Source organism: Ixodes scapularis, unplaced genomic scaffold, assembly GCF_016920785.2.
Source record: "Ixodes scapularis isolate PalLabHiFi unplaced genomic scaffold, ASM1692078v2 PGA_scaffold4__175_contigs__length_147842914, whole genome shotgun sequence".
Taxonomy (NCBI): Eukaryota; Metazoa; Arthropoda; class Arachnida; order Ixodida; family Ixodidae; genus Ixodes; species Ixodes scapularis.
In genome coordinates, this window is record NW_024609879.1 from 105407623 (window position 1) to 105421696 (window position 14074).

The following is a 14074-nucleotide window of genomic DNA, read 5'->3' on the forward strand; positions in this document are numbered from 1 at the left end:
CAGCGTGATCTTCCCCGTCGAAACCGCCCGTGACCGCTTAAAATGGGAGAACAGGCTGGCGCCATCTATCGAAGAGCCGTAAAACTTTTCCGATGTGCGTATATTTTACGCATTATTCCTTCACCGCGTGATTGATGTACTTCTGGGGATGTTCGAAGCAACCATTTCTCACAAATAGTGCGTAGATTTTATCTCGCACTAACTTCTAAACCTTCACTCTAGTATATGCGCAGATCGGAAATCTTTCAAGGCTAATCGACAGATGGAGCCAGTGGGTTTTTCTTGTCGTGAGCGGGTAGAAGGGGTCCCAACGCAAATGTGTGAACGGGTTTTGATAGCGTAGAGATTGTTCGTGGACAAATCATGCTATCAGGTACCGAAAAATTAAAAAAAGAACTTTAAATCTGGATTGCTTTCCTTCGTATCTCAGTGAGTGCACGCGCATTTGAAGCGAATTGCCGACGCAGTTTAATACATCCAATTTGTCTGTAGCTGTCGTCGCGCTCTTCATCCCTCACAGCCGCTCCGGCGTGGTTCTGCTGACCCCTGCGATAGGAGTGAAGATACTCACACAAGAATAACATATAGTTGGCTTAAAATATGACGGAAAATTCTTGAGAACGTGAGAGCGATTCGTGCTCCAATAGACCCTTTTCAAAAGTTCGCTCCATCTAGCAGCAGCTCAGCCAGTTGTTCGAGTCCACTATTGCATGGACAAGTACTCTGATCACTTGCTGGACACGAGGAGTGCGTCAGCGTTCCGCGAGGATTCGGACCCGGTCACTCTTTTCGTGTTCGAAAAATGGCGTCCACCGATGTTGCTTGACGGGGTTTTGAAAAGGGTCTGTAGACGCCGGCATCGATCATCGGGTCCCCTGTCAAAGGGGCCAGAAATACTGGCGCCTGCGTATACTGAACTACACCTCTTATCACAAGGGAATCCTAGCGGCGGGTTTTACCATGTGAAATTTCAGGGCGCAGTTCCGTTCCTTCGAAAAACGACAAGGAAATCCTGCGAAGTTTGAACGCTGGACACTGACGCAGCCGGACCAGGAGGGCCCAGAGCGAGGTTTTGTGCTCTTATCGAGAACTGGCGCCACGTGTCGTGGAAAGCCATGGAGGTAGGAAGCCTCTGGAGGTGACATGACGCCACCAAATCTGAAGCCGATGGAGACTTCCAGTGTAGAGGGACACGTTCCCAACGATGACCAAAAACTAAAAGACGCCATTGGACGAAACGGGGAGCTGATTTGGCGTCAACAGCATTTTTGGTCATCCTTGGGGGGCGCTGTCACCGATTGCGACCTCTACTTCCGGCTTCACATCGGATTTTCTCGTTTGGCCGGCCTGAGTCGGCATGTCGCGTCCTCTTCGAGCCGGGCTACAAGGTCACCGCGTTGCGATGACTTCGGTCACCGGAGCTCTATCAGCGTTGTTTTTCAATAAACGTTTTCATTCATCCATGTATTCTTCGTACCTCCATGTTGAAAGCAGAAAGCAGACGATATCTAAGCGACGCGTCAGCGACAGGCCAATTTAAACGCATAGGTCTATCGTGCAATTAATTGCCTTTACCTTTTTTAAGCATGATTCACGTACGACGCAATTTCGCTTGCAATTTAGAAACCGCGGCTTTGATCACCGCAACAATCACACCGTTTTATTATTATTATTACTTTTTTTTTGTTAAGGCGAGATTGCAATTGGAAAATTGCACGTAAGGTCGCACCATGTGCATCAGGCATTTCTCGGTACCGGTTAAGGGGACATAATTGTCTTAGTTTCCTGGTTAACTTGATTTATGGTCCTTTTAAAAGCCATTTGACATGCGCGAACGAGGCTGAAGGTCTTTATCCGTCCGCTCACCTACTGAAATGCGAAACACATGCAGGCGACGCCCCGGCACATCCCTCCGTAGCCGGTATGAACGAAGCAGAAGCGGTTGCAGGCGGCGTTGTTGTACGACGGACACGGCATGGGTCCTGCCGTGCGAAGAGAGAGAGAGGGGGGGAAATTAAGAGAGGCCACCTTAAAGGAGGGCAACTAAATGAAGGCCTTTTCCGAAACACTAGAGACGTTATGCGAGGTGTCTATTTCAGAGCGCGGGAGCATGATCAGAATAAAGAGAACATCGTTAAAAGAGGACATAAGAAGGAGTCTATAGACAGTGCTGCGATTGTGCGTGTCTTTTACTCGTCTTTTTGTCCTTCATTTGCGCTTTTCTTTATATATATATATACTACCGACCACAGGTGACGCTGCAAATCCAGTGGAGTCGATCCAGCATGGCCAAAAGTGCCCAGACATTGCGCTCAGCCTTGTTAGGCGGGTGCTATCACCGAATACACCAATCATTGAAAGCTCTGCCTGGGATCTTGCGCCGCTTACTGCGCGTGATTCCCTTCGAGACTGCGGAGACAGCCGTCTCTGCTGCCTCGGCGAATCCGGTGTCTCGGTGCCTCGGCGCGTGCGCGTGCGCACTCTCGGACGCGGGGAATATTTGACGCCGTAGACGCGCCGTTTAAAGGGATCCCGAAAAAAAAAAAAAAGAAAGAAAAGGAAATGTTTTTTTTTCTAACAGTCTGGTTGGGACATGCGTGTCAAGAAATAAATTTTACGCGAAAAAAACTTTTTTTTTTTGTGCTATATTGACGGCGCAAGACGCGATTTAGTCGGCAGTAACCTCCTTCCCACTTGTTTTCTCTCTCGGCATTTCGGACGCGTGGAGGAGAGGTGGATCGGCTTCGGCTTCAAGCTGAGGTAAAAAGAGCGAATGACCATTCCGTGACGTCATGGACTTGGAGCACAGAATTTCAAATAAATCTCTCACCGTCAATATTTCCGTAAAAACATTTTCGCCTAAATTTTATTTTTTGACACCCGTGTCCCAACTTGAGTTTTAAAAATAACATTTTTTTTTCTTTTCACGGGTTCTTTAATGCAGATTAGCCGAATAAAGTGTATATTTTAGAATAGTTGATGACAAGCGCTCTTTTCGTTCTCTTCTTCTCTATTTCCCCCTTTTTTTGTATCTTTATATCTTTGATTTTCCTCGAGTGATGTAGCTGTTTTCGCAGGCGCGACCTTCGGAGCAAAAAATTGAAGCAAGTGATTGGTTACGCCGTTACGGGATTAAAACTTGAGCTCATTTATTCGTTACACGATGATAGTGGTGTAGTGTTCACGCGCCACCTAAAGCAAACGGACATAAAGATGCGGGCCTACTTTCATAAATACGGAGTGCGCGATTATTTCGTTTGCAGTGCCTCAATGCATAACTTTTTTTTTCAGCTGCCAGTTTTTGATTTTATTGACTACTCTGAGCGTTGTTAATTGTGGCACGCGCGTACTGTATCGATGGAATTAGTTGACTGTAACACACGAGCTGTGGTCGCCTCGTACTACAACCAGCAACAGTATCACGGCGCTCACGGAACTATATCGTTCTAGGCGAATTTGGTTCTGGTCACAATCAGAAATGGTAGTGCCCATAGCAACATGTATCCGCAGTGTTTGGGGTAGCGCCAGCGACGAAGCACTGGCGTGGGAACCAGCCACTGTTCGCGTGTTTTATATGTAACAAAACTGTCATATAGTACTTTTAGGAGTTTATATTTAACAAATCTCAAGATATATGGAGTACGCCTATAGTGCTGTATGGTTCGTGTCAAAAGGCTTCCTCTAGGCGGTTTCATAAGACGCCGCTCTTGTGATATCGGTAATATTCTATAGAAAACAAATTATAATCGTCGAGCATGTGTAATGGCTGCAGTCTATCCAGGCATAAACTCTAAACGAGATAGGTGAGAAATCATTCGCTTTTTTGGCAACAGCTTTTAAATACAGCGCCACAAACCTAGACAAAAATAGAGCTCCGATCTGTGCAGACGTAGTTACGTTAAATCGCGGATAAATCAATTTGTTTTGTAACGCAGCGCCAAACTCCACGCTTGACGATTGTAGACAAAGAAATTCTCATCGACAATGATCAATTTTCAAACATTTTCTGCATCAGCGCGCTACTAAAAATTTATCAGATAGAAAATCACCAAAACATTTTAAAATATACTATAGAAATTATGCCTGTTTGTTTTTCTTCCCTCCCAAGGGTAACATAATATATTTCAGGCGTAGGTAGGTATAAAAATATACTACAAGACAATACTCCATGTAATTTTAAGTCCGAGCCCCAGTAACGCTACGAGCCAATGACGCCAATCAAGAAGCATATCGGAAAGCACTAAATCACGCCTTTCTTTTTATTACTTTTATTTTTGCTTCGTGCGTTACCACCAACCAACCCAATAAAGCGCGAGCAATGCGTCGCTCCCATAGCATTTTTTATAGTTTTATGTTTGTGTTGCGACTAGCCTTTTTGGCCCCGCTGGGACTTGAAACGGCGTATAGCGAGAATTGCAAGCGGCACACGCGTGAATCGTATTCATTTTTCGATAAATATGGCGCAGATGTACGGCTGAATCTCACCGACTCTGAGCAGGGCAAGGTGTGCCCCGCGCACCTCATTATCGCTCTATAGCCACTGAGACTGCGGCGATTGCCGATAAACAAAAAATCGCAGAACCAATCACAAAGCAAGGAACGTAAGCTTAACTAGGAATGCGTTTCCTAAGCTGTCAGTGAATATAATAGTTCTGCCCTTTGCCCAGCCGTCCATAAAAGTCTCTATAACTCTTCCACGAAAGGTCAGAAAATAAAGGAAAAAGAAAGAAAACGTTGACGGCGAAACGCTTCCTCGTAACGCAATAATAATAATAAAAATAATAAAAAAGGGCTTCCTTTTACGTCGCCGCCTTAACTCTAAAAGAGTATGAATATACGCGCCTCTTTACGTTTCCGAGGAGCACTAGCTTAGAGACCTATAGCCGCTGAGACGGGTGAGTGAACACGTTAAATCCACACATGTACAGGGATCTCTGTATATGTAACAAGCGGTATGTACTAGCCGGCAATGCAAAAAAAAAAAGCGGAGATAACTGAAGCAGACATCTAGATGTGCAGGCAGCGCGAACCGCAAGTCGCTCGGCTCGTGAACCTATAAAGAACACGGCGTTCGCTGCAGCATAGCCTCCTCTCTGCTCACAAAGCCTGGCCGTTCGACGAAGGAGCCATAAGCGCCGTTCACATATATACGACCGAGTAGGACCGAGAGGGACCAGACCGCTTTTAAGCCTCTTGCGACGTCTTAGGACCGGATGCTCTGCAGCGGAGCTGGCCCCAAGACACCGCAAGAGGCTTAAAAACCGCCGTCTGGTCTCTCTCGGTCTTAGTCGGTCGAAAGAGTGCGAACGGGCCCATAGAGTGTCCGGTCGCAGATTTGGAGCGCGAGTATCTGGTAGCACAGAGCATCACAGAGCCATTTCTCGGGGAACCTGGACGTCAGCGCACTGCTTTTGCAGCGACGAGGACCCGAAACACACTTGTTCGCTCGGGATAAGTGTGTTTCCGCGTCTCGCCGCAGCAGGACGCCAGTCACGTGGCTTTCCTCTCATCCGTTGTCTGCCGCTCCACCTTTTCCATTTCGGCGGCCGCTTCTCGTGGAGATCTGCCAGGCGTTGTCAGTTTACAAGAGGCTATGGCTGCAGACATGATGAGGGAGTTATCCACGAACAGGGCTCAATGTCTCTTCGAGGCTCTGTTCGCACATCTGAATGCTTAAAGAACTGGTCTTAAAGAACAGTTGTCTTTAAGACCAATCGGACAGAACAGTCGTATATACGAGGAAGGCTTCAGAGGGTCTCCGCAAACTACGGGCACCGTATTAAAGCTACTCAACTGCGGCTTTAGGCATACGGGCTCTGCAGGATTCTCTGTACGCACAAAGCGCCAGCTCCTAGAAACCGCTTTCGACATCTTTCTCGCTTGAGCAGATTTCGACAGTGCCAGTACTGACGATAACGGTTCCTCTTCGTCGTGTCTGCCCACTGTGTCCCTCCACTCCTAGCTCGGCAATTTGGCATCCCCGAGCGTTCTAACCTCCTTTATCCTTTACCTCTGAAGCCTTCTAGTCTGTCGAGGGTTAATGCCTAATTCACACATGAGCGACGGCTAACGACCAAATTTCACCAGTGACATCTATCGGCTCGCACTAGTACACTCGGTATTTTCGTATACTTTCTAATCTTCTTGTGCATCATCTTTCTTTTCTTGGCTCGAAAAAACGTTCGACACTGTTATAAACGGTCATTCCTCATAGATAATAGGTATACTTGATTTCGCAAATACCGCAAAATCCTTCACTCTGGCGAAATGCAGTTCCATGGTCACCTCATAGATGGCGCCAGCGTCCCAGTGCGTGCTCTCGTCGCGAGGGATCATAAGAGCTCGGTCGTAAGCAAACGCAAGTGTGTGAACTGGCCTGAGAAGTGCAGGACAAGCTCGTCCTATCAGCCTTAAGCAGAGCGAACGCTGAAGAAGAGGCGAGTTCATCCTCGCTTTCTGTACAGCGCTCGCTCCACCAAAGGGGAAACAGTGAAGGGCTTGTGTGAAGAGGTTGACCTCCACTCCTAACCGGTCACCTACTATAGTTTTTAACTTGGCGTGACATCATATTTGCGAGAGAAGTTTGGAAGGTCCTGGATGAAAGTCGACGAAATGATACGGTCGTCCCTTTTAGCGTTACTCAACTCTCTGCGTCGGAGGGTGGCGCCCGCCTTGCGAAGGTACAGACGCATCGCATGCCGACGCAACTACCGACGAGCTGCGACCCTCTTGTCATGCGGCAGAGATTGGTGCAGCGCTGCCAATCTCCGTACCAGCACGGGTCAGAGTTTGAGCCTGTAGAATAAATAAATAAATAAATAAGAAACACGAAAAACAAGAACAAGACACAAACCCCACTCGCAGACACGGGCATTTAAAATTTGGTGGCAGCGTTGGATGGATGAAAGAATACGACTCACTCCTTCGAATCGGGCGGCGGCTTGCGCCATCTAGCCAGAAGCATTAATTTTAAAAGCTAAGGCGCTATTTTTTAACTCTTTCTGAAATGTACGATCCGCATGGTCTTACGCTGAGAGAGTCAGCAACCGGGGACTAAATAACGTGTTCACTTCAGAAGCAACCAACACACTTTCCACATTTCTCGAGTCTTTGAAACGCCATGTTTCGTCAAGTTAAAAAAGCCCTACTCTGTTTGTCAGGTAGAGCTATAGGTTACGAACGTAAGTGACGTACGCAGTGGTGATTTTATATTGTAGTCTAGATCGAGGATATTCCGGCCTCGTGTTGCTGGGGTGTGAGTGGCGTCGCCTGTCGCCATTGCTTGGCACTAGCGAATCCGCGTACTCTTTGTTAGCCATAAAACTTTGGTTGGGTTTAGTTGGTTCATATCGTTTAAAAAGGAATAAAAGTCCAAACTGAAACACGTACGAAATAAGAAAACCTCTAACACGGAGAAAAGTGCAGCTGCTTCGAGAGACTCCAATTCTCATCGCAAAATGTCCTCAACAATCGTCTAGAGACATACAGAGATATTCGTAATCTAGCAGCGTACTTTACTCCTCCGGAATTTGGTTTCTGAGCATGCGCAGTGCCCACACCTGGTACGGGCAAAGCGGGCTTGCTTGTAAACACTGTGTTGGTGTATAAAAGCTTCCATATTTATACTTTTTTTTGTATTCCTTTTGTGTTGTTTGGTACCAGGCAATGCTAATATCAGTGAATGAAGGCATAAACAAAACTAAAGTAGAGGACATTCCACTGAACCATACTCACCGGTTCCATAGCCATACCCTCTGGTTCCATAGCCATACCCACTGAACAGGCTTTGTCCAGTGACTGCTGAAATGAAAAAAAGAGAAAATATATAATTACTTTAAGCCTGAAAAAAAAAGTTACAATTAAAACGTAGTCGTGACAAGCCAGTAATTGAAACATAAAAAATACACTTGTTTAAAAAAAAAACAGATCTCAAGAGATATTACAGACTTTTGAAGTTTCTTGTATCCAAAGACTTATAGACCGACACGCTGTTTACAAACAAACCCGCGTTTGCCCACACCAGGTGTGGGCACTGCGCGTGCGCAGAAACCGAATTCGCGTGAAGCGAAGCGTCTGCGCATGCGCAGTGCCGTCAACAGCGCCACCGCAGCTGCGTGACGTCAGGGCCGCGTGTTGGTCTATATTTATTAAATATCGAAATCGCGTTCCGTTGACGTGGGGCCACACGGGTACAACCATATGTATGCATAGCAGGAAGTATATGCAAAGGGACAAACCGAAAAAGGGTCTGAAAACGGCGATGATGCAATGCAAAGGTTGAAGACCGCATGTCCCTCTGAGTGGGAAGGCATACAGTAGTGATTATTAACACTTTTTTCTGGAATAATGTGGCATTGTGGCGGCAGACGATGACGATTGAAGCACCGTGAATTGCCATTTGATACGCCACTTTCTGATAAACAATATTGACTTTCAGTCAACTAAGTTTCAACAAAATCGTAGCCTGTTGCCTTGCACATTCGTGCGTAAAAAAAAAAAAAAATGAAGAAAAGAAAGAGGCTCTGGGATTGGAATACGTACACTTTTTTTTTTTTAATTGCGCTCTAGAAATGTCGCAAATGCCACAGGAAAAGTGCCGGATTGGTTTTCACCAATATATCCTATGGATAAATATATTAAATTTAAGTTTTCAAGTTTTACCAGGGCAAGTTTGATAACTCGAAATGTTGACAAACCATCACGCTTTCCGCGTAATTATTTTTGTTATTACTATACACTAAAACGCATTCCCAACTTTCTTAGAGTTCAGCGCCTCGGCGCATTTACGAAAATCAGAACGTCAACTGATCAATAACAAGCATCGTAATGTTTTTCTGGAATATTTTAGATGGCAGTCATAAAATATCAATAATCAGCAATGAAACGTTTGGAGGCGTATATTTTTTTACTTCACGGATTTACAATTTTGTTTTCGCATTGAATCCTAAGGGTCGCATTGATAAAACTGTCATTTCTGCCTTTCTTATCAAAATATCGCAATGTTCCGAGGACTGTAATTGACCGGGTATCAGAGAACGGAAATCAATTAGAATATTTATATTTCTTTGAAAACTTTTCATTCCATGGTATGTCCCAAAAATTTTGCCATCAGAATGAGACAAGAAATGTTTGAATATACGATAAGTGCCATTTTGAAGATTTCGCGTACTACCATATCTGGGACGTCTCTGCATACTGCTTTATTTATTTATTTTTATTAATTTTCCTCTTTCTTATTTCTAAGAATTCGGACCACACTTCAGCCCTTTGGGGCAACTGTTATTACTTGTATGTGAGGTAAAAAAGAAAAACGAAAATAAGCAAAACTTTGAAGTATCTTGGAACAAGAAAATTAGCCGTTTGATATTTCGACAGCGTGAGTTTCGTCGGCCACAGTATGGCATCATCGTTAAAATGCTGTATATAGGAAACTTAGCCAGCACAGTACGACTACTAGCTTGAGTCTTTAACATGCATCGCGCAGTAGTGATTACATGATCGCACGTCGGTATGTAATGCTTATCCAAAACAAAACGGGCAGGGATGGGGATTGAACCCAGGATCCCTGCTGCCCCTGGAAAGAGAGTGTTCGCCCCGGGGGTCCCATTATGGTCAAAACATGAGCGAAAGCTTCCCCGGCCGCTGATTGGTTGTGGTGTCACATCTTTCTGCTCGGCACGCGTAATCGACAAATAAGAAACTTATTACCCGTTCGTGAGTTCCTGTATTTGGCGAGAACTTCACACCAGCACAGAAATGACGAGGGAGATCTCGCTACCTCTGATATGATCCTCCTGAATACTTATTCATCCATCTTATTTCGCTGGGGCTCGGAATTCATGGCAGACGATCTTTTTTTTTTTTCAATTTGTGAGCAGACGGTACAGGGCAATACAGGGTCTTTCCTTCTTTCATTTCCGTCAGCGAACGACGCTTGGTAGCAGACGAGTCCGGTTATTCCCTCACACCTTAGCAGACAAACCAGCTGCGAGCGACATTTTAGCTCGCTCCGTGAAAGGGAAATTAGATCTGGTTCTCGCGACGACCAAGATCGGACATAAGCTACGAGATGCGGTGAGTTACCTCATCCGTCCATCGATCTCCTAGGAGTTTGTGTAGTTTGTATAACCTAACCTATAAGAAATAGAAAGAGTAACTTACCAATTCCGCAGGAAAAGAGGAATGCTAAGACAGCGAGAGACCTACAGCTGAGCTGGGATGCCATGTTCTTCCAGTCACCGGTCGCGTGGACTAAGCCGAAAACAGAGCAGGTTGCGGCAGGGAAGAACGCCGGGGGTCTTAAATCATCGGTGTCTCACCTCACGACATCCGAGCACACAGCATGCTGTCGTCGCAAACGACGAGCGCGCGCGCGCGCCGACGGCGCCGTTGACGTCCTCATTACCTGTCAGTGGCCGTGGTGATTGCTGTTCGACGAAGAAATCTGAGACAAAGAGAAAGAAGGAGAAGTAATGCACTTAATTAAGATCCTCGAGGTTTATGGCTGTCGGCGAATCAGCCATTAGTCCTACCCAAAGCAAAAAAATTCCGGGTTCCTTGTCGCATCATGCCAGTGTACTGCTGCAGTGGCCGAGGCGCTGAGGGGCATTCTCTATCACCACGTGACGCCAATGTCACATGACATTGTAACGTCACACGACCACATGACCTGCTACGTGGCGACAAAAGTGTAACGTGCCACCATAATGTCCCATAACTAACGTCACACGGTATTGTCATGTCACGTGACACCAAACGTCACGCGCACCTGTGATGTCATACGACACCACAACGTCAAGTGACGCCGTGACGTCATCTGACGTCATGTGCCACCGAAACGTCACAGCCCTACATGACATCACGGCCCTACATGGCGCCAAGGGTCAACACGATACAAGCATGGGATCCGCAGCGATACCACGGCACTGACGGCTATCCTCTTAAAAAAAATCAAGTTAGACGTTTTTGCTTAGGTAAATGTCCGGCTGCCTTTGAGGTATGGGGACACTAGTTCATGCTGTAGAGGATAAATGTAGCCAATAGAGTACCCCTGCTAGCCTGGAGTCTTTAGCGTGCATCACGCAGTAGTGATTCACGACAGCGACATCACCGAGCATTCCCCCAAGAAGTTATTTTATTTCTACTACGGTCGTTGCAAAGGAACTACACAACCAGAGGCAAACAGGCAAACAGTAGGTCCCCTGACAGACACCAAAACGCACAGCATTTTTTGTTGTCAACCCTACTGCCGTCGTGGCGCCCCATAACACTTAGGAACTTGCACCGCCCATGTGGGCGCCCTCAAGGAACTGTTTTTTGTGTCACAACATAATGTCGGCCGCATCCTTTTGGCGTCTTATGTGGATTTGTTGCAGATAATCTTATAGACCACTTCGATAGTCGGACGCTCCTATCTTTGTCTACTTGGTTCTGAAGAGGGTCCTGAGCCATGAGTAGTTCTCTTCCTTGGATTATCAGGCACCACGTGTGCGTTCGCAGCCCAGTGACTAGGCATTTATTTACCTGGGTGATAAGCAATGTTAATGAGTACAGACCTTTTCCACAAGGGCACCGCCATCTTGAATGCCGTCACTTCCGGTATGGGCGAAAACATAGTTTTGTCATCGCAACGCCAATTTAATACATTTATTACATAAGCGTGACCGTCACCCATTTTCGTTTTGCCTCCCTTCTATTTGTTTAGTATTGGCAGAATGAAACGAAATGGAACGCGTATGGAACGCGATGATAATCTTGTAATCCGCGTTCCTCTACTGCTAGCTTTGTGCCTGCTTCACGAGTGGTAACTTTGGCGCGCCCCCGAGTTTCAAATGAGCTTCAAGTCGTTCTAAAAAGTGACGATTTAGTGACTTTCGATGACGCTCAGTAGGTTTCTAGTTGGAACCATATGTCTATTTTCACTAATCAAAAAGTTAATTAACGAATTTTAATTAATTAGCCGACTTATTGAAAAGATTAGCCACCTACATAATGTCCCTCTGGCCGTATAACTCACCTGAACAAACCGCATAAGTGTAACTTTCACGTTTTTTTTTTTTTTTTTTTTAACAAATCTGTAAAGCTTAAAAAAAAAAAAAAAAAACTGTATATGACGGGCCGATATTTTTGTCGTGCATGTGTTTGGCTCTTTGTAGACTTCCAGGAGAACCTGATGACGTGATAGACTTGGGTTTCCAAAATTTTAGATTGAGGAATTGAATACCAAAAAAACCTAAACGAATGAACTATTTTTAGGGGGGTCGAATGTCTCATTTAGGTAGCTGGGTGTTGATTTTGACCAAAACCACGAGACTTGAAAACACAAGAAATGACACTAAGGTTTAGATACTGAGTTACGTAAACCCAAAGTAGGACTGTTGCCGGAGTCATAATAAAAGAATGCCAATAGGTTAAAAATGAACTCGCAGCAATAAATGATAAGAATTGATATTAATATGAGTTAAATGATAAATGCGATGACATTGCCAGGCAAAGATTCTGGGTTTGTGGGTAGCTTTTGCAGAGTTTGAGCAATGTACCAGTCTTAATTTGGTGATTTATGCGCGCAAGTAGAGGTGTGCAAAAATTAAAAATATGTAAACGGGTAGAGTTTTACGTTGTATAAAATATAGTGTAGGCACGCACATGATACGCTGATTAAGACTGAAACAGCGCTACATTTCAGACTAGTGTTGAGCGTATCGAAGTTAAGGATGCATCGAAACCTAAAGCTTGTACACATATACTGCTCAGGCCGTTATGTTTGAATGTTCATAGTAATTTATTACTCTCAGATTTGGAGTAAGCTGTCTCCTGATTCCTCACAACAGAAAGAAGGAAACATAAATTTATAACTCTGGGTTGATAGAAAAGCTCCACCCTGCTGACAGCTACCAATCAACTCCGCGAAGATTATGAGTATTCACTGCATGCCAACGGTTGCGTGCCTAGAACTAGTTTTTCCCACGTGATTTTATACAATCGCTATAGTTCTTGAGAAACAACATTGTTTGGTCACGCAAGTGGCCACATGTGAAGTTTAGAATATTTTGTATTGATTGAGGCACACGTAAAATATAGCATAGGTTTTTTTTTTTTTCTTCAAATCCGCGAAATAGAATGTTTTTGGGTTATCATGGTCTTTAATGCATGTAGCACACAAAAATACACGTGCTGAATCGCAGTGGGAAACGAAAACAATAATGATAAACAAGTATGTAATCACGTAAAAACTGAGGGCATTGCGCATATGCAGGAGCCAAGCTTTGTTTCACTAAATACATTACCAGTAAAGTATTTGGTTTTATCGTGCCAGCAAAGCGGAACATGCAAGCTCGAGCATGCTGCTCTGATCTGTTCTTCTAGTGAACCAACGCATCATTCAAAGCATGGAGCTGTCTTTAGAGATGTGGTGCGCTCAAACCTTTTAAAACACAATTATAAACAATTCCATTATTTAATTTTTTTATGAAGTGCGCCTTGGATATTTTTTTTTTCTTGTATTTTGCGTTAACGTGCCCTTTTCCAAGTTAGAAAATATTTTTCCAGAGGTCCGACCACTATAGTCTGTTTCACCACAAGTAAGAGCCGCATAATCAAAATTCTAGACAAAAAAAAAATACGAACACGCGAACACATTAAAAATGCATTGTAATGGTGCATTCAAAATTAGTCGACAGTTTTTATAGAGAGCAAGAGTTTCGTAGGGCGACATTGTTACCCGTTGTAGATTATAAATTTAGCCAGTGCAGTGCAACTGTTAGCTCGGGGTCTTTAACGTCCATCACGCAGTATATGTGATACACGATCGCACGACGGTAGGCTGCAGGTGGGCGACAGAACCCAGGGTCCCTGATGAAGCCCCTTGATAAAGGCGTTTTTTTTTTTTAAAGCACCGTTAACCACTGTTGTGGAAACGCGCAAGACACGTGCCACGAGCGAGCGCTCTGCCGCCATTAGCTTCCAAGGGCCGCTCATTTCAGTGCTGCGCCGCCATTTGCCTCTAAGGGCCGCTCGAAACACGTGCCTCTTGCAGTGGCGCATTTGATGCAACTTGAAAGGCCAACGCAGACAC